Below are 22654 nucleotides of genomic sequence, written 5' to 3'. Positions count from 1 at the left end.
CCTAACATTAGTGGAAACATAAGGCTGGTAGTTTCCTTGTCAGTGATTTAACTAAAACATGCATATGCACAAAAAGCAGGAGGTGTAGAAGGAGGGGCGGGAGTGGGAAGAGGTGGTTAATGCCTGGCCCGGGCTTTCTGCTTATAAGAGATTCCCTTTCAAGGATGTCTCTGGAATAGAATCACGTTTCAATAGCCAAATAAACTCAACAGTTTCCCTCGGTTTCAATTACATCTCTAGAATATCCTACATGCAAATTCAACTCACATAATAGTTCATTAGCTAGACTTATGCATATATCTATCCCCATTCCATTTGTTAATGACATTTTCATACTTTGAAATATTTGATGACAAAGAAATCACAAAACATTGATCAGTCTAAAGAGACAACTAGTCCATACATAACATAATTCTCTTGTTATTAAACATTTCCTAATATTAAAATTTCCAATGTAAAATAGCTCATATGATATAAAGCTAAGAAGCAGCTATGTTCCTGGCCAACAAGTGTGGTACAGAATCTAACTTTGTGATGTTGGGCTCAAGCAATATATATATATATATATATATATATATACAGAGCTCTATTCCGAGGTGAACACAGATAAGGTCACTTTTTTTTTCAACATGATACTAAAACAAAATGTATTACTTGTTTTTATATAATTTTAGGATATTCACTTAAAAAATCTGGATAGACATTTCAAATGCTACATCTTTATCAAGACTCTCCTAAATTCTAAAATTGTATACAATATTGGACCTAACTCTAAACTAAAAGGAGCCCTAGTTATCAACTCATCCTTTTCTTCTGTTCTCCATTCTTTATTCTTCATGTGCTTTCATTTCTCCTTCCCACAAATCCCCACCACTACCCCGACATACGCCCTATCACTTCCTACCGTCAAAATGTGTCCGATCCCTCAAAATGCCTTCTTCAGGAAAAGCACATGTTGAGGCGATTTTTGTGCAAACAGGAAAGAGGAAATGGCTTTTGAGATGATAAGAGAGTATCACGAAAGGAATTAGTGTCAGAATTAATTTGTAACATGAAGAAAGATGGATAGTTTTTGGATGAGCCTAGTTTCTAACTTAAGTTTGTACATGTATGTATTTCAATAACAAGATAGGAAAGGTGGGGAACAAGTCCACAGGGAATTTAGTATCTCGGGAACTCAACAGCATGACTTAGGTAACATATTTTGATTCACAAGTATCAACATGCAGGTTGAGATAATCTAGGGAGAGAATAACGTGTCAGAATAAAAGAGGGTGTATGTGTATCAAACATGATCAAATGTGGAAGATAGAGCACACACACAAAAAAAACAAGCTGGTGAAGGAAAATAAAAATGTAGTAATAAAGTAAGAGAACAAGCAAGGAGTATAGTAGAAAAAGCCTGATATGTTAGATATCTCTTGTTTTCACCAATGTCCTTTGGTAACATCATATAAATTTCTTTCAGATAGCCCTTACTTATCCAAGCTTGACCAACCAGAGTAAGAGTGATTGATTCAAGAAGTTGCATCTTATTAATCCTGCCAATAAAAACCAGGTGCCATTGTGAAGCAGGGCTCTCTTTCTACCACACTGTACACATATTAGCTTGCAGTATTTAGGAGCCATCTTTTGATCACTTATGGTAAGCTGACTGAAATAAGCCATATAAAAAGAAATCAGATCTGAGAGATTTAAAGAAAAAGATTCCCCAGATTATTGTTAAAGTAAATACGTGAAACTGCAATCACTCCTGCGTTTTTCAGTTAAGTGAAATAACTTTTGTCCTTTTAGCTAGTTGAAGCTGGTTTCTTAAAATGTCAATGGAACATTTCTTCAATAGCATATTGACACCTGAATGTGGCAGTTTAGGAAGCATTGTTTGATGGCTAGTGCCAAATGCTTCATGGCTAAATATGATAAGATCTAGGATAAGATCATTGAGATTGGCAATTAATCTGGTCATTTGTTCTTTTACAGAACAGTTTTACAATAAAGGGGATTCGATGGTATTGGAGGGAGTCAAGTGGAGTTAGTGATTCTTTTTCCCAATATATATAAAGAGAAAGAAAATGAAACAATTAAATACAAATTTTTGGTGCTATCACAACAATCCAAACTTTAAAGAGTATAAAATGCTTCAAGGATGTATTAAAAAACATATTTACTGTTTCCATATTCAATAATTAATTACTTGTTAAATAACAACAACATATATTTAAAATCAATCATACCTTCTGTTTATATAGAGCCTAGAAGGTTGCAAAATGATTTCATGATATTGTCGGATTTTATCACATTTATCAAAGAACAAATCGGTGAGATGGGCCAAAGGTTCTATTCTACGATAACATAGTGACAGACTTATGTTACAATTCTAAGAGTAAAACAAAATGTGGCTTATTTAGCTTTTCTATAACTGATCTTATATTCCTCAGGCAGCCTTTCTTACCAGATAGCATGGAAAAGAAAACAAAATGCAAAATTGAAATTTTAGTTCAATCTACTTAAACAGTCCCTTTGGGGAAATACTCATTCTCTTTACATGAGAGGCTCAGTCTTTTCAATTTGCTTTCTCTTTCTCTGTTTCTCTCCAGTGGTATCTGGGTGTAAGGGGAAGGTGCATGGCTTTCATAACCTCATGGGGGAAGCAGGCTACTTGACCCTCTCCTGCATCCTCTGGATGTATGTACATTGCTCCTGTGGAGTGGCTAATCTGAGCTTCCTCCTGGGCTGATAACACCTGAAATCTGACTTTACTGCCCTTGGGTATCCCACTGGTACATGCTGCTCAAGTAAGGGTGTGGCTAGTCTAACCCGTGATCTATCATGCTTTTTCATCTGGTTTATGGCTAAGCCAGTCCCTACTATAGCTTTATCTATATAATCACTTCAGGCTTTGCAATAGTAGCCCACATGCCAGGACTGATGAATCTCAGTGTATCTCCTTTATCCAGCCCCACTTTCTGATATACAAATGCTTAGGGGTGCCATCCAGGCCATGTGAGAGTCAATAGGCACTCAGGAAAATTACACCTCCCTTCTTCCTAGTTGATTTAGCTTTTCAGTGAAATTCTCTTTGTTATTTCCACTCCCGGAATTCTATTATTGGGCAGCCGAAAAGGCAATCTCCTTCCAGTTTTCCAGCTTGTCTTAGTTTGCAAGGACTGCTGTAACAAAAAGTCCCACAATCTGAGTGGTTTAAAGCAACAGAAATGCATTGTCGAACAGTTCTGGAGGTTAGAAGTCTGAAATCTGTAGGGGAGAATCCTTCTTTGCCTCTTTCTAGCATCTGATGGGTTGCTGGCAACCCTTGGGCTTCAATTTCTGCTTCAGTCATCACATGACATCCTGCTCTGTAGTCAGTCTATCTATGCCCAAATTTTATTTTTCTTATGATGACTACAGCCATATTGGATTACAGGCCCATCCTACTTCACTATGACCTCATTTTAACTTGCCTAATTCCATCTGAAATAACCCAATTTTCAGTGAGTTCACATTCTGAGGTACTGGGGAATAGAATTTCAGCCTATCTTTTTCAGGAAACACAATTTAATTCATAACATTTCCATTACCTTTGGTGTTCCCTAATCTCGGCTACCTCTCCTTCTGGACCCACATTTGTAGAAAGACAATCAAAACAAACATATGTCTTACCCTCTGTCACTTTTAGCCGGATTTCCTCTCTTCTCCCATCAACAATGATGCCAATGGTGAACTTTGGAGTCTCCACTTTTCTACATATTCTCCTTCTTCTTTCTATCAGGAAGTGATCTAGTCTGCTTCTTTTTTATTTTTGAGAGATAAGACATTTTGAATATCATTTTCTCTCTTCAAAAAGCCTGGATTTCAAGCCTGTTGTTTTGCTATAAACAGGAGAATCTTATATTGGTTGTCAGAAGATAAGTTTTAACCCTTTCTTTCTCATATGATGTAATGGTTAGAATGTAGTTGCAGAAAACAAACAACTTTGCCGAATCTGCGGAGGAAAGGATTCCTTGCCAGATATTTAATGGCTAAAAATACCATTGAAAGAGCTGGCTTCAGCCAAACTACCAGGAACAACACTTAGTTCCAGTAACAAGGTGCAGTATTAAGCTCCAGAGAGTTAGAATCGGGAAGTCACTTGCCCCAGAATTATGTTCCCATGCCACAATCAGCAAACCACTATTGTCCCTAAGGAAAGTTTCCAAATCAAGAGGTCATTGAACATAGAGCCATATTGCCGCTGACATATTTCAACAAAATGTATTCCATATAGCCTGCATCACTTCTCACATTACACAGTTCCAAATTCAAATCATGCATGAGAACATATGACGGATGGAAGCTAAATCAAATCTGAAATTCTGGCTGCAAAAGAATCTAAAAACAACTTTTAATTTCTCATCATCAGGAGTATGGGAAAGCACACTTAGAAGTAAGTTGAAATGGATGTTGAATGAGTCAGTCTGTAGTATCTGGTACACATGAAAATATTCAAAACAGTGCATGGCACAGAGTAATTTTAAGTAAATATCTAAAGTGTCTTGTTTGTTATTTTGTTATCGCTATTATTATTGTTGCTTTGGCTCTTGCTGTTGTTTGCATTACAATTTTGAAAACTTAAACCCATCTTTTTCACACTCAGACAGATAGGTGACTTAGCATATAAAAGCAGAAGGGTAAACAAACTAAATTGCATAGGAGAAATCCAATTAATATATGTCTACGTTCCATGGGTATACTCATATAATAGTTGAAAACAGAAAAAAGTAAGATGGGCTCTTTTTTTTTCCCTGACTTTATTAGAATTAAAATATTAAAATCTTAAAATCTATTTAGTAGGCAATTGCAGGTTGTTTAATGGAGTTGCAAAGAGTTCAAATGAATAACTCGGAATTTATCTCTTCCCAAATCTAATATCTCCTCTTCTCTCTCATTCTGTCTCATCTATTTCTCTTTCCCCATTTTTTTCCAATGAAATTCCTTATCCTATTTCCTTTTCTACTCCACCCTGCCTTTCATCATTCATTTGCTTTGTTTTCCCACTGTACCTGCAATTGATTATCTGTATATTTGGGCAGCATCCCTCTACTTTTCTAGCAATAAAGTAACACTAACAAGTACATTGAGGTAAAGTATTTAATCATGTGTCTATATTATAACAGGTTGTACATTAATGTAATGTCTTGCTTTTTCCAAAGACAAAATGTTTTTTTTTAATTTTTTTGCATGGGCAAGCACAAGGAATCAAGCCCAGGTCCCCAGCTTGGCAGGTGAGAACTCTGCCTGCTGAGCCACCATGGCCTACCCTTAAATGTTTGTTTTAAGTATTTTTTTGGTAATAAAAATATCATATTCACACCCAATAGAAATCATATCATAAAAAAATCATATTCACACCCAATAGAAATCAGTCAATTATAGAGAAAGATAATATGGGGTTCCCAGTTGCTTTTATCACTTTTATATATTTCTGTTGCTTAAAGTTGTATCACAATATGTAAATCTGCATCAGGGTCTGGGAGAGCTTTATCCCAGTTGACACTTAATTCTTATCCATTAGAATTTTGCTCCTGATCATTGAGGTTTGCTCCTAGGTGGCATGACTAAATTCCTGAGAAGGTTCAGGAATTAGAAGAGTAATGAAAAACAGTTAGACAAATGAGGAATAGAAAACATGGCATTTGGGAAATAAAGGAAAAACAAAGAAGAAAAATGAGTTCCAAATAAACAGCTTACAAATAGGAGTGATTATGATTCATGTGATGTATGAAACAGACAGAAGTCATAATAATGGATGGGAAGACCAAAAAGTTGTAATAGCTTGTATTAATATACAGTGAATTATCCTATAGTTTGTATGCAAATTTGTATGAATTTAAAGGTACAATGCTGTCTGTAAAATTTGTTTACATTCAGTGCACAATACAGAAATATGTAGTAATTTCTCTGGCCACAGAAAACTATAGTAACTCCTCATCTAGAGAGCTTTACTTCAAACAATGAGATAGGTTCTATATGTAATTTTACATAGCGATTTCCCTTCAACTACGTTATTTTTAATGTAAACAATTTAATATATATTTAGGTACAACATATTATTGCTAGCTTTCTACACTACTTGTATTGAAAACATTGTAACCTTTCATTGATAACTTAGGTTACTGTTTTTAATATTTATTTTTAAGCATTGACTTTAATATTTGTCTTTAAATATTGTAATAGCACAAATCCATTGTCAGTTTTTGCATGTCTGCAATTCCTTCTTTAATACTAAATGTCTACTTCTATTTTGTCCTTCTGTTTCCTCTTTGTTACCCCTCCTAATTCATTATAGACTAGAAAATCATATCATTATCCAGCTTAAGCCTTGAATGAATATAGTCAGTAAATTCCTAAGAGTGGTCCAAACAAATTTAAAATGTACCTTTAGCTACATTGAGTATACCTAGTCTATACATTTCTAATTCAGAAGAGGTTCCTAATCTCTGGGAGTATTAAAATTTTTTTTCAGGTGCATGGTCTGGGAAGTGGAGAGTATTAAAATTTTACAGAAAAACCATGCAAAAAATAGTGTACATCAAAACAAAGAAGAAAGAAAAGCAATAAGAGAAACGGTTTAAGTATTTTTAGCAGATGTTTGCCATGCTACAGATGAGCATATGCAAATTAACGCATTCCATACTAGATTCATTTTGTATATTATGCAACGGGCAATGGAAGTGTAAATCCCGAAGGCTGGCTTTTGAACTGTGACCAACACCTAGGATATTCACAAATATCTGAAAGGAGCTAGGCAAAATATTTTCAGAGAAAATTTACAGTTTTCACTTGTTTGGATTAACAGGGTTATAGAGTTCAATAATTGAGTGGACAAACATTGGAGGCAAGGTGTCCTTGGTTCAAATCCAAGTTTACTAGCCATGAGAACTTAGTTATGCTACTTAATCTCTGAGTGCCTCAGTTTCCGTATCTATTAATGTATAGTCAGTCACACTTCTTCATTATTGTTTTTGGGATTGACATAAAATAGCTCATGTGAAATATTTAGAAGCACATTTGATGCTCACTACTCAACAGGTGTTAAATTATTAAACTACAGAGAAAATTGGAAAAAAAGAAGCATCAAGAGGTTTCTTTACTAGTTTTTATTTTCCTGCAAGTGGTAAAGGTTTCTGATCATATGCGCTATGAACTTGTTTAAAAGTTCTGTTAAGACATCTGAAGTGAGTGTACAATTAAATGTTCCCACATTTCTGAACACAATTTATAGAGGGCCAAAGAGAGTCAGAGATTCACTAATATTTCTTAAATTGCTTTTCTAAAGTGTCAAAAGTGGTAGCATCTTTTCCAATGGGTGCTTTATTCACACTAACTAATTAAGTGAATGGGCTTTCTGGTTTTAATTAAGTGGAATGTTTGCATATGTATATGTGTGTTTGTATACTCAGAGGTAATAAGGGTGAGATTTTAATATAGAAAGGAAAAAATAGCCACTAAGAAAATTCAAGCCTGTTCAATTAAAAATCCTAACCTGATAGTTTTATGCAATTCAAAGTTAATGGACTGGTTTGAATTCCATAAAGTGGTACTTTTTATCATCTGAAATGGCTCATGGATCTCATATGAGCATACCTAATATTTCTGGAGCATTACCTCTTCAGAGATATAATCACACTGTGTATCAATAAAGATAGAATACTGTCATAAGTGAAATTTTGCTTTCTGGTTGCTTTGGGATTATGTGGCTAATGGTCATCAGGCAGACATTCAGGCAATTCAAGTGGGGAGCTTCCTTAGCGCTGAGATAACAGGCAAGGTGCCAAAGGGAGGGAAATGAGCAAAGAGGAGAGTTGGGACAAAGGTGGTTTAGTCATAGATGATTGCAAGTGGTTTGCAGGAGCTCAGAGAGCAAGGCTTTTTGGAGTTTTGGTTTAGCACAGATGGAAGGAAAAGGAATAAATAAAATACCTAGAATGTCATAGAACAATTGCACTACCTTATGGGGTGAGATTCTATGGCAAGATTGATGAACTTATAAGAGTGAAGACTCATAGTTCTGCCAGCACATCAGATGAGTGGCTTTAGAAAAGCTATTTGGTTTCTCTCTGGGTCTCAGTTTTTCCATTCGTAGAATAAATATATTTAGAAACATTAGTTGTTTGCCTGCATGCGCCAGCAGTGGAGTTAGGCTAGCGATACTAATAAAGAGAACACAACCCTTTTGTGGGTTGGGAGGCTTGCAGTGTATAAACGCAAGCAGGCACTAAACCAGTACAGAAAGCGGTCCCAAGTGCTGTGATGTTACTCATGGGAAAGAAGGGGAATAAGGATAAGAGTGTACAAGTTGATCTGTGGATGGGGAAAGACCAGATGAGTGATAGATATGGAGCAGCAGAAGATTTTAAGCAATAAGAGCATGGAAGGCATTCTGGGAATAGCAAGCTCTGTGAGTCTACATCCCATTCATATGAATCAGGTAATTATCCTTCGCCATGAAGAGTTGCTTTTCTTTTTTTTCAATAATGTCTCATGATTGGCCTGCTCAGAATTCTTGAGAAACTTTCTCATGTAAATGTTCTAACACTTGTCCATGGATATAGTTCTACACTGGGTAGATTCTTTCGTGTCCTCGATGCACTTAAGAACTTTCAAAGTCTGTTTAGTTTTTATCTTTCATTGGTTATTTACTGGAAAGATTAACAATCCCAATTATTATTTAGAAAATTTATAAGTACAGCAAATATGATGAGTGTCTCAACAATTAGAATATAATACTTGTTTTCTATGTAAAAGAGCATGTATTCACCCTGTAAGTTAAACTTTGATCCCACATTCCATTTTAATCATATAAAGGAAAATAACCTAAGTTCATCATGAAATACTCAAAAGCAAACCAGAATATTGGTTACACAGTTGCAGTCCATGCAGAATTGTGCAGTCCTTACATTATTGAAGCCCTCCTAATATGTGAATCATCAGAACAGTTGTATTTAGACCTGTTCATATGACAGAGACTATAAAATGTGTTCTAAGAATAGGTTACATCACATCAAGAAGAAAGCAGCAGATTATTACTTTTAGTAGTTTTTAAAATACCTGTGCTCTGTAGGTCCTGGTTATAAGTCTGTAATATAAAGGAAATAGCTGTTGCATCATGAAGTATTGTCAAATTTTAGAATTGGAAACTTTAACATGCATCTAGTACAATTACTTAGAACCAGGTACACAGAAATGAAAGATATGCTTCAACTCACTCAACCCTGAACTCCTGGCTCTTGATCCAATATTCACATGAACCTTGATGCACTCTTATGAAATAATGGCAGTAAATACACTTTGAAAAGTTTGGGGAGCTTCTAGGTTGTAGAAATTTATATTTAGGAAACAATATAAGAAAACCCATATTTATGCCTATGATTAGATATCAGAGATTTTATCTATGCCAAAAAGATTCATTGCAAGTTTCTTTTAAGTAGTAAACCATTTGTTTATTCAAGGTTTTTACTGGTTTGTACTATAATTCGCATACTAAATATTTATAGCATAAGTACACCTATTCCTAAATTGTCGTTGAGTTATTTGAATTATTTCTACTCTGAGGGATTCTGTATCTCTTAACGGACAGATAATTCAGAGGAATACCTGATTAAAGCCTGGGTAACAGACAATATTATGTCTGTACCTCAACTGACATGCTGGGTTATAAAAAAGTTATTCCATACTTCATGATACTTTTGAGAAGGCATATAGACAAACTTCTTGAAAGAAATATCCCAGATTCTAATGGAAGGAGGAGAAAACCTGGGGGGTGTTTGGGACATAAGTGTCTAGCATTGTTGGTTGTTCAGGGAGTAAGATACTAAAAATGGAAATAAAATAGAAAACACCGATGATCTCATCTATGTATCTTATAAAGTACTACAGCAATTGGAAATCATGGAAAAGTATACATTTTTCTCATAATGTGTTTCTCTGAAATCTTTTCATCACATCTTTAACCTCCATGATGTTCAAGCATCATGTTTGATACCTTTAAGCATTGTTGAAAATACATCAGTCTGGAAAATGTGTTCACTGATCCTCTTCTAGTTCATAGGTCACTTAGTGCCCACTGCTTACTAAGCACTTAATAGAAATTTGTTAAACAAATCCATGGCAATTTTTAGTAATGATTTTCATACACGAAAGACAATTGTTAGATTTTAGGTCTTTACGTATATTATCAGAGGAATAAATTCTTACTGGCAGTCATACCAATTACAACTTTATTATCGTCTGTGTATCATGTATGCTACAAAGAAAGTACAAGCCAAGATACTGTTTACTCAGTCACACAACCACCATGGATTTTCTCATATCAGTATAACCCTTTGGTCAAAGGAGTTTGATTGAAATGTCAAGGAGTAGCTCACCATCAATCAAGTGTGTTGCAACTACCACCTGGATTCTACAATTCAACCAAAAAATTTACATGCTCAGAAGCTTATGTTGTGAAACTAAAAGCTATATAAAGTTCAAACTAAAGTCCAAAGACCACACCATCATCTCATCTTCAGTCATCTCATCTTTAGTTATCTTTAGTCATCTCATCTTAGCTAGCTGGTGCTGACTAGGAAAGCAACTATGGGTCTTGGATTTTAAGAATATAGGCAACATTATCAATATGATAGACATACTTCATAAGCATGCAAGTAAACATTTAGCTACTAACAATTGCTATAATTTTGAAAATGGAACAAATTTGACATACAGAATAGAATGGATTTTATTAAAAACCAAATGTCTTCTGATGCCATTCTTTTGAAAGCTTGCGTGGGTAGGTAAGCACCATTTTGAAGGCTTTATTGAAATAGGCATCCTGGTCAGATTGCTTGCATTAGCTTTGTAACTTCTAGAATTACAGAGGAGCCTGAGGCCACATTGAAGAATAATTGAATGACTTGATTCTTGGTAATAAATTGTAGAAATTAAAAAATAATTTTCCACACTATGTTTATTGACCTAGTCCTAGTGAAAGCTATTAACATCACTAAAATGCTTGGCTGCATGATGATTGTCATGTATTAAAGTTGATTTAGTTTTGGCCCCTGTATCTTCCTAGCCATTACAGCTGGGTCATTTCATTCATTTTTTTCATTTGTGTAGTATGTATTTATTGAATTCCTATTATATATCAAGCCCCTCACTAAATGGATGAGAGACAAATAATGTACTATTGTATGGATGTATTACCTTTTGCTTATTTACCCATCAGTTCATGCATATTTTGACTGTTGACACTTTTGACTATTATGAATAATGTTACTATGAACATTCATATACAACTTTTTGTGTGAATATATGTCTTTGATTCTCTTGGGCACATACCTAAGAATGGAATTGTTGATCACGTGGCAATTGTATTCTTAAATTTTTTATTGCTAAACTGTTTTCCATAACTGCATCACCATTTTACAGTCCCACCAGCAATATATGAGGGTTTCTATTTCCCTACATCTTTGCAAGCATTTATTATTGTTCATTAAAAAATAATAGCCTCCCTAATGGGTAAGTGATATCTCTTCATTACATTGATTTGCATTTCCCTAGGGAATGGCCAGTGATGTTGAGCACCTTTCCATGTGCTTATTGACCATTTGTTTATTTCCTTAGAAGAAAGGTCTGTTTAAGTCCTTTGCCAACATTTTGAGCCGTTTATGTTCTTGCTGTTTATTTGCAAGAGTTGTCTATATCTTCTGAATATTGAATCATTATCAGAATATATGATTTGAAACTATTTCATCTTTTAGGTTGTGTATTCATTTTCTTGATAATATCCTTTGATGTACAGATTATTTTAATTTGAAGCCCAATATTTCTATTTGTTTTTGTTCTTGTTGCTTATGCTTTTATTGTCATATTTACAAGTCCACCATCTAAAATAATGTCTTGAAGACTTCCCCCTAAGTTTTCTTCTGTGAGTCTTAAGGCTTTAACTCTTATAATTAGGTTATCGGTCAATTTTGAGATAATTGTTGTATATAGTGTGAGTTCAGGGGTCCTACTTCATTCTTTTGCATGTGGATATCAAATTTCCTGAGCACATTTGTTGAAGAGAATATTCTTTCCCCACTGAATAGACTTGAAACATGTTGAAAATCAACTGGCCATAGATGTCTGGATTTATGTCTGAACTCTCAATTCTATTCCACTGGACTCTTGGTCTGTCCTTTCTCTAGGGCCATGCTGTTTTGATTACTGTAGATGCATAGTAAATTTTGAAATCAACCAGTGTGAGGTTTCCATGTTTGTTCTTCTTTTTCAAAATTATTTTGACGATTTGGTGCCCCTTTCCCATATAATACATATTTGATTATTGGCCTTCCATTTCTGTAAAAATGGCTCCTAGAATTTTTAAATAGAGTCTTTGACTTTTTATTGTTTACTTGTAATAGTTCTTTATATGTTCTGAATAATATGCCCCTTTCAAATATATGATTTGCAAGTATTTTCTCCCATTCTGTGGGTTGTCTTTTCACTTGGTTGTGTCCTCTGAAACACAAAAGATTTTAGATTTGATGAAGTCTACCTGATCAAATTTTTCTTTTGTCAGTTGTGTTTTTGGTGTCATGTCTAAGAAACTAGTGGCTAATTCAGGGTCACAAAGATTAGTACCCCTTTTCTTTTAAAACTTTTATTGTTTTAACTCTTACATTTAGGTCTTTAATCCATTTTGAGTGAATTTTTATATATGATATGAGGAAGTGTTTCAACTTCATTATTTTTCATGTGGGTATCTAATTTTTTCAGCACTGTTTACTGAAGAGATTATTCTTTCTCCATTGGTGGTTTTGGTACCTTGTTGAAAATCAGTTGACCATGAATGTGTAGGTTTATTTCTGGGATCTCAATCTGTTCCATTGATCTTTATGTCAATGCTATGATACTTCCACTCTGTCTTGGCTTCCATTGCTTTATAGTAAATTTTGAACTTAACTCTTAACTTTTCTTCATGATTGTTTTGGCTATTCTGAGCCCCTTGAATTTCCATATGAACTTTAGGGACAGTATGCCAATTTTTAAGAAAAGAGTATCTGAAATTTTTATAGGGTTCACATTTAAGAGTGTTTCAGTTATTGCCTCAGTTTGCCATGGTTGCTATGACAAATGTCACAAAATGGGACAGCTTAAATAACAGAGCTTTATTGTATCATGGTTTGGGGAGGCTAGAAGCTCAAAACCCATGTCTTGAAAAACCTTGTTTTCTCCTGGAGTCTGTAGCATTCCAGTGCTGGCTTGTTGCAACCTTCGGAATTCTGGGCTAGCCACCCTACCTCTGTCAAGTGGTGGTCTCCTTCATTCTCTGTTTTCTACTTACTTCTGGCTTCTAGTGACTGATGGCGTCCAAGTTTCATTTGCTTTTAAGAACTCCATTATTATTATTAAGGCCCAATCTGGTTCAATTTGACGTCATATAAATAGGATCTCCCAATATCATATTCACAAATGAATTTATGTCTTAACTAATAATATACAAATGGGTTCACACAACTGGGGGTTAGTACTTGAATGTGTCTTTTGTGGTGGGCATATTTTAATCTTCAATACATACTTTACATGATGCCAATCATTTTACATTTATCAGTGTTTTTTATGGCCTAGCGCATTGTCTAACCTAGAGAGTGACCCATATACATCTGTAAAGAATGTATATTTTGTTGTTATTTGGTAGAGGATTCTATAGGTGATCATTAATTATAATTGATTTATGCAGTTGTTTATATGTTCTATTTCCTTGGTAATCTTTGTTTTAGCTTCTCTGTCTATTCTTGAAAGTAGAATTGACGTCTCCAGCTATTATTATTGAATTGTAGATTTCTTCCTTCACTTATGTTAATTTTTTGCTTCATGTAGTTTGGGGCTCCACTGTTAGGTGCATGTATGTCTAAAATCGTTAGCTTTCCTTAAATGTATTGACTCTCCTGTCATTGCTAAATATTCTTGTTTTTCCATAGCACTTTTTTTTGACTTAATGTCTATTTTGACTGATATACAGCCTTCTGAACTTTGCTGTAAACTCTAGCATTATAACTGTTCCATGATTGTGAAGTATGAATTCTTTCTTAATTTGTGAGAGCCACTATCACACAATGGATTGGTTTAAACAATAAGAATTTATTGGCTTTTGGCTTTGAAGCTAGAAGCAGTTTAACATCAATATACTAGAAAGGCTTGCTTTTTTTTCCAAAATGTGTTGTGTTCTGACGCTAGCTGCTACCAGTCCTTGGGGTTCCTTGGCTTGTATTTCTGCCTTAGCATGGCAATGTCCTATCCCTCCTAGCTTCTGCATCTTCCAAGTTCTCTTTCTCTTCAGTTAACCACATTTAGGCCTACCCTGTTACAGTTTGCCACACAGAAACTAAAATAACATTTTCACAAGGTCCTATTTACAAAGATTTCACATCCACAGGGATATATATTAAATTAAAAATATGCATTTGTTGGGGTACATAATTCAACCTAACATAAGTCTTCAATGTAATAAAAACAAAAGCAGGTTCTATTGTAAATCTACAGGTTAGCTGGAAATTAACCCTTACACATACTGCCTTTGCCTTACCCTTATATATATTCCACTGCAATCTGAAAAGATGATTGTGTCATAAATATGTCAGACACTTAAATGTGAGGGACAGATGTGAAGTGAGGTTTCCAATACTACTATTTCTTTTTATTTTGTTCTCTTTTTTTTTTTAAATTTGTTTTTATTTTTCCAATACTAGTATTAAGTGCTATTTGGCTAGGTTACTCTGATGTGTTCTGAAATGTTTTGCCTTTGTTGAATTTGAGGTCTTAGGGACCAATATGGATAAAGAGTTGGGGCAACGGAAAGAAAATTACCATTTCATTTTCAGCTCACTTGTGCCTAAGCAACCAGTGCAGAGCTCTTTGATAAATTGTACTAGATCATACAACATATCCTAAAGACCTCCTTCATGGCTAAACACAAGGACTACTCTCAGGAGACTGCCTTGAGGTTTAAAGATAAAATACCCTGAGAATGAAAAAGAGGTTCAGGGAGAAAGAGAATTAGCTTAAGAGACAGAACTTTACCTATTTACTTGATTCCATTCCCCTTCTTTTTCTCTATTCCTAAATGTAATTATTAACCTTACTTTTGTTTCCATCATTCCCTAACTTTTCATTAACAGCTTCACTTTAATCTATTGTTTGATTATCTGAATGTAAATTGGGTCACAGTGTATGCAATTTTTTTGTAGTTTTCTTTTTCTATCCTCTAAATTATTGAAAAGTTTATTCATGTAGATAGGTGAGCTGTGGTTCATTAAACTTCACTGCTGTTGCTAGGCTACCAAGGGCCTATATCCCCCTTTTAATTATCTATTCTCTTGTAGAAGGACATTTGGGTACTTTAACATTTTATGTTATAATAAAAATATTATATGTTTAATATTTTTGTGTAAGTCTCTTGGTATGCATGTGAAATAATTTCTTCAGTATATATCCCTTAGAAGTATAATTGCTGCATATTATCCAACTTTCATATTTTTTACCAAAGAGATGGCAGAAAGTATTTGTTACCATTTACACCTACACTGGACATGTGTAACAGGCATATTTACTGAAATTCTTAGGTAAGTTTTGCATTTACACAATTTTATTTTTGCCAATTTAGGAGACACATTGTAGCATCTTACTGTTCTTTTACTTTATATTTAAATGATCGATAAGTGATTGATGACAGCTTCTTCATGTTTCTCAGCCATTTTAGCTTTCTCTCTTCAGTGACATGCCTCTTCCAGTCGTTGCCCATTTTTTTCTATGGCTTATGTATGTGTGTGCGTTTGCTCATTCCAACTTCCTAATTTTTAGCTGATCATTTATGCCTTAAAGGATATTTCTCCTTTTCTTTTCCTTCGTGTTCTTCTGTGTGTTTGAATAGAAGTTTTTCAATTTAATTTAAATATTAATTTTATTGCCTTTATCATTCTTTTCGTTTGTCGTTAGTGTATTTTGTGTTTTAAGAAATTACTTCCTATTTTGAGGTCTGAAATGTATTCTATTTTCTTTAAAAATTTCAGAGTTAGGTTTCATAACTATGTTTTTAATCTACAGAATTGATTTCTATTCAGTAGGAAGAAGAGCTGAAAGTTCACTCTTTTTTTTCATTTGTACAGCCAGAACCATTTGTAAATCATTTTGTCTCATTTCCAGTGATCTTCAATGTTTGTTAAAAATCATGATTTCAGATATCCTTATGTCAGTTTTGGAGTCTTACTCTTTCATCGAATTATATCCATCCCTCTACTATTAGTGTGGAGACTGGATTATACCACCATTATAAAGCAGTATGAGAATTTTTATGTCTAGTAGGCAACCACTCAAACTCTTTATTATAGATCTGAGTTGTGTTTATTTATTTTGGGACATGGTGTGCACTTTCAACTACAGATCCTGACCTTTATTTGAATTTTTTGAATAGCGTTTCTACCATTTTTTATTAGATTAAATTTCCCTTTCTATTATATCTTTATATCCTTTTCCTTTACTGAATAAGATACATGCTGTCCTTTAAATTATTCATGTTTGTATAGCTTGTAATATAATCTTCTCAATTTGTGCTATTACCTCAAGCCTGTCTCTAATTCCCTAATTTAATTTTGAACATCATTCTTATTCTATAGTTATTGGTTATTCAAATTTATATAAGACAAGATTCTCAAATTCTGCATTTAGATACCATATCAGACAGAGTCCATTTTTTCAAACCTTCCATGCTTTTAAGAGAAAAGGGAATTATCAATGATCTGCTTCTGGTTTAGCAAGGAAAACCCACAAATATTTATAACTTTTATAGTGTAGAGATGTCAATTTAATTAATGCTAAAATGTAACAATTTTGCTTTTAAATTAGATAACAATCAAATATACATAATTTTAGACGCTAGAATTTATTTTCCCATGAAATAATAGCAAGCTCTGAAGTTTGGTGTCTTACTTGAGTCCTTTCCTAGAAACAACATTTGCAAGAGTATCTTTCTAATGCTATATGATATCCATTTTTGGGGGGGAAAAGAGGAAGCATATTCCTACTCATTTTGCTGAAATTTTTCACCATCAGTTCTTTCACCAGGCCCCTTTATTGGAATTACTTTAGTTAGAAATAAGGGAAAACTAAATAAAATACGCTCAAGATGTTCAAAATTTGCAATATGGAATAGAGAGGAAAGAGAATTTTAATAATTAGAAAATGGAATATTTAATGTTTATAGAAATCCTATATTCTTATAATTTGAATTGTTTTTCATCAACTCTGAGCAACCCTGTAATCTATATCAACATTTAAAAGTGACAGTAAGTATGATTAAAGTTTGTGATTTTTGCAATTTTCCTGTTTCATGGATGATGGAAGTTTTCTTTTTTGTTCATTTGTATTTTAGTGTTGGATTTCAAAAGACTAGAGTAGAATAAAATTCCCTTACTCTATCATTTTTATTGAAAGTCTTTGGAGTTTGTTTTTAAGCTATGTTTCTTGACTTTCAATCCATTTATCTATTTTTAATACCTTCGAATATGCCACTCTCCTATTGTTTAATGATTTCTGGAATTTTTGGAGTGATTAGAAAGAATACTGTAAGTCCCACAGTTTTACTTACTTAGTTGCTAAAACAAATAACATAAAATGGGTAGGTTTAGCAACAGAATTTACTTGCCCATGGTTTCAGAGGCTAGCAAGCTTGTTTCCTCTTGGAGTCGATGCTCCGGCTAGCCAGCAAGTTTGGGGTTTCCTTGGCTTTTCCATCACGTGATAATGTCTTCTCCTTTCTCTTCTGGGTTCCATTCAATTTTGGCCTCTGGCTGCTCCCCAAAGCTTTTGTCTCAGATTCACTCTTTGAATAAAGGACTCTAGTAATCCAGATTAAAACCCAACCTGATTCAGTAGGACTACACCTCAACTGAAGCACGATCTTGAAGATACTTTATTTACAGTGGCCCACACCCACCAGAATGTGGATCAAGACAGGAATATCTTGAGACCATGGTACACAATGCAATCCATCACAAATGCCTACATATTTAAAAGGCATTTGTTTGTTTGTTTATGCTAGTGAAAATTTGAAACATTTGAAATACACATTGCTATAAGGTGAATAGTATGGATTTTTTTCTAGATGTTTTGATAGTTGTTTCAATAAGTTTCTTGAATATACTATCCCTTCCCACAGATTTATTACATAAAATTTATCACATATATGGTGTATTTTGATCTTCCTTTTCTATTATAGTGTCCTGCCTATCCTATAGTCAGTACTATCTTATTTAACTGTTATGACTTTATAAAATCTGAAATAGCAAGTTCACAATCAGTAATTTTCTTTGCCATGCATGCATATCCATTTTTTCCAGAAATGTTTTTATTATTCTAAACCAAACCTCCTTAATAGTTTTTGTTTTGTTTTTGTATGCTGTATGTTGGGGTCACATTTCATTATTTTTCCATCTGAATATCCCATTATTGTAGCACCATTTGTTGAATTTTTGTTTGTTTGCATGTTTTTCTTTTCTTTTCTTTTTTTTTTTTTTTGCTTTGTTTTTGGGGAAGTTCATGGCCCAGGAATCAAACCCAGGTCTCCTGTATGGCAGGCAAGAATTCTACCACTGAATAACAGTTTAAGTTTTTTTAAAAGTCATTAAATTTATAAGTCTACCTGAGAACACACAACAAATTGACACAGTAAATCTTCCAGTTCAGGAACAGTTGTATCATTACTTGTTTCAGTCATTTAGAGATATTCCAGTAAAAACTATCATCACCTTCATTGCCCTGTACATTTCTTGCTGTTTAATTATATTTTAAGTATATTTTGGCTACTGTAAACATACTATTTGTTTCATTATATTTTTTCTTGTCATTTGAATATTCAAAGGTAAACTCTTGATGTTAGAATGCTTACTCTGTACATGCCAATCTTTCTTTCCTTTCACACATTTTATGCACAAAACCCCTCTTTAGAATCCCATAAATACTGCTATTCCAAAGCTTACTTACTACATATAAATTAGTGTCTTCCAAAATTTAATGTTATAGAAAATAAAATTAATGCTTATTGATTTCTCTTTCTCTGAAATTCTAGAATCCTATTCAGAGATACTAATATCTTATATTGCTAACTTGGTCTACAGAGGACAGCTTCTATTGAGCTTCTCTAACATACCAGTTCCAATTCTTTAGTGCTCTAAGTCGTCATTGAAGAAAATTAACAAATACTGGCTTCCCTGGCTTCACATAATGAATTAATTTTAGCATTCTTACCTTATTGAGCCTCTCCATGCCAAAAGAGTTGTAGAATCTTTTTCTCATTTTCCATGGCCCTCTTTTGTTTGCTTGTTTGTTTGGCATGGGCAGGCTCCGGGACTCAAACCCGGGTCTCCGGCATGGCAGGTGAGAACTCTGCCACTTGAGCCCCCATGGCATTGCCTTCCATGGCTGTTTTTGTATGCAAATTTCAAGAAGTCATCCTTGCAGCATAATAAAACTGGCCCTAGGTATTCTTGCCAGATGTCACAGAAGAGTCTTCCTATGTCAATAAACTCTTTTTATCCTATCTGCTTCTAGTTCACCTTTGCATGCAAAACATCTTCAAGATGCTGTTGTGTATGTTTAACTCTTAGTGCCTCTGATCTTTATTAACCACGTGTTGCAATTTGGGGGGTCATATGTGTAATTTCTTTTCAGAGAGTAACTGTGTTTCTCTACTTGGCTTATGTTGTGAAGCAAGCCTAATTACTTGAATCTAATTAAGGTAATGAGGGAAAACCTAGACATATCTTGATGACAAGCATCATTTTCCTAGGAGATGGTATGACATAAGGTATTCTCGAAATCTCCAGATGAGGGAAGACTTTTCCATCAAAGAGTAGAACATTTCTCCTGCTGGCCTACTTGAGCATTTTAGCCCATCTGTCCAGAGGTCTCCATCCTTGATCTTTCCCCATCAAGTTTCCCCTATTTCCCTCTCATGGCCCTGACCTTGACATAACACTCTCTTAAGGAGAGTAGTTAGTCTCTTCTGGAATTTAGTTATCCTCAAACAAGATTCACGTCTCTATTTTTTTTTATTAGAGAAGTTTTGAATTTACAAACTAATCATGCATAAAATATAGGATTCCCATTAACCATCAACACCATGCACTGGTGTGGAACATTTGCTGCTATTGATGATGGCACTTTCTAAAATAATTGCATTTTTTGACAGTATTTACCTTTGTTACAATTGATGAAAGATTATTAAAATAGCTTTACCTACCATTCATTATTTACATTAGTTGTATTTTTCCCATATACCTCTCTATTATTACCACCTCGCCATATATTTGCTTTAACACATGAAAGAACCTTCTTATACTTGTACTATTAACTGTAGTCCATCTACCATAGGGTTCACTCTGCTGCACAGTCCTATGTTTTATCTTTTAATTTTTATTTTAATAGTATCTACATCCTAAAGTTGATTTTTAACACATTCTTCCCTATGCCTGTAAGATAAGAGTCTCTTTAAAACTGTCATAGAAGATGTCTGGTTTTTGGATCTTGTTTCCAGCTAGCAATTAACATTTTTAAGTTTTTTTCCTCCAGCATAATCAAAAGAACTCATCCTATGTATGCTCCTAATTGATACAGTTTGAGTCCCCTAGAAACAGAGCCTAAGATAAAATTTAAGTGCTAATGCTTTATTGAGAAGTGTCATCCCAAGGCAGTGAAAGAGATGGAAAAGGGAAGTGAGACGTAAAGTAGACTGAAAAGTAAAAGGTGATGAGGTTTTTAAATGGGCACTACTTCACAAGCTACAAGGAAACAGAGCTGGTTGCTAGGCTTTGCAGGAAATCTTGGACAGGTGGTGCAGAAAAACCATGTGTCAAAACCAAGCACAAGAGGAAAAAATAAATTCATCTTCCATATCTCTCCTGTCTCATGTTGCCCTTTGATCAAAATTTGTTCCATGGAAATTTGAAAACTTCATACTTCCAAGTTGTATCACCTACGCCTTTCAGCAGAACTGCTAGTTAGTGACATTTTGCTTTGAACACTTGTTCAATATCTCAAAGTAGAAATCTGAATTTGCTATGTGAAAGGCAATTCACAGTTTGTTATATGCAACAAAACCTTATCAAAGAATTGCAAAAATGAATTCAGGAAAATGTGGACTTGAGTATTACATTCATTCTACAAGAAGACCCCCAAATTACCTTTTGAAGATAGAAATTATTTTTATTAAAAGAAATGTAATGAAATGCAATTCTTAAAAATATCATTTCCACATAGCAAGTAATACTTCCAAATTAATTGTGAATTTCTTCAACTGATCAGTGTTCATGCCGAGACTGAAGGATGTGGCTGCTAGACTGAAAGGCACACCGAGGCACAGAAGCAGACATGGGTTTAGGGGGCATACAAAAATGAGAGGTTCTCGGTGGCAGCCATCTGGACTTGAGTACTCCACAAAGGGAACAGAAATGCATGAGGAATTCAGAACAAAGACTTTCCATAGAGCATGAGGACATCAGGTCTCTGGTATAATAATTAAAGGGCCCTAAGACTAGAGGTTTACTAAGGTTAGTGTTTAGGACTTAGATGCAATCAATGCTGTTTTATCACATTGTGGTTACCTTGTTCCCACTTTGGGAGATATTTCACTTTCTTGACCTTTGTCCTTAGCTAAAGCAGGTCCATTATGGGATTTTAGGAGGGAGCTCAGGCATCAGGCCACAAAAATCAGCATTTACAATATGATATACTTCAAGATGCATTCTTGTGAAGAATATTTATATTAACCAACGATAAAAATATCATACCATATACTGTTATCCATAAAGTAAATATGCACACTTCAACCAGATATTAAAGAATACCTAGAACACTTTTTTTTATTTTACCTGATATTAAGGAGAATGGCATCATTTAATTACATATTTGTTGCTGTGGTCCTTTCTGAAGACATACTTTTACAGGTTCAAAATGTTTTCATTTGTTCCTGGTTTCCTAACTGCTTCCAATATAGATATTTTAGTTTCCTAAGGCTGTCATGACAAAATACCACACATGGGTGGGTTAAAACAGCAGAACTTTATTGTCTCATTGTTCTAGAGGAAAGAAGTTCAAAATATGTGGGAGAGAATCCCCCCTGGACTACTCCTAGATCCTGGTCATTTTGCTGGCAATCCTTGGCCTTCATTCTCTACTTCAGTCATGACATGACAATCTGTGTTTATCTCACTGTGTCTAATCCCCTCTTTCTTATAAGTACAGCAGTTCTATTGAATTAGCAATCCAGCCTATTCCAAGATGACCTCACTCTAACTTGCCTATTTCTGTCTGTAATGTCCCTATTTCCAAATAAGGTCACTTTCTGAGATACTGGGTATAATGAATTCAGCATATCTTTTTTGGGACCACAATTCAACCCATAACAATCACTGTGACAGCAACATGGAGATTATGAATAGTTTGCTGATACTTTGTTTAAAATGTTTATACCTGATTGGAGGATCAATCAGGTTTTCTATTTCTGTTTGAGTTGGGTTTATATAATAATTTATAGAAACTTGAAAGTGTCATCTAAATATTCAATTTTCACTTTCAGTGATGACTCTCTGGATTCTTT

The sequence above is a fragment of the Tamandua tetradactyla genome, chromosome 21, assembly GCF_023851605.1.
Source record: "Tamandua tetradactyla isolate mTamTet1 chromosome 21, mTamTet1.pri, whole genome shotgun sequence".
NCBI classification, from domain to species: Eukaryota; Metazoa; Chordata; class Mammalia; order Pilosa; family Myrmecophagidae; genus Tamandua; species Tamandua tetradactyla.
The sequence above is the reverse complement of the archived record's forward strand: the minus strand, read 5'-3'. Positions refer to the sequence as shown.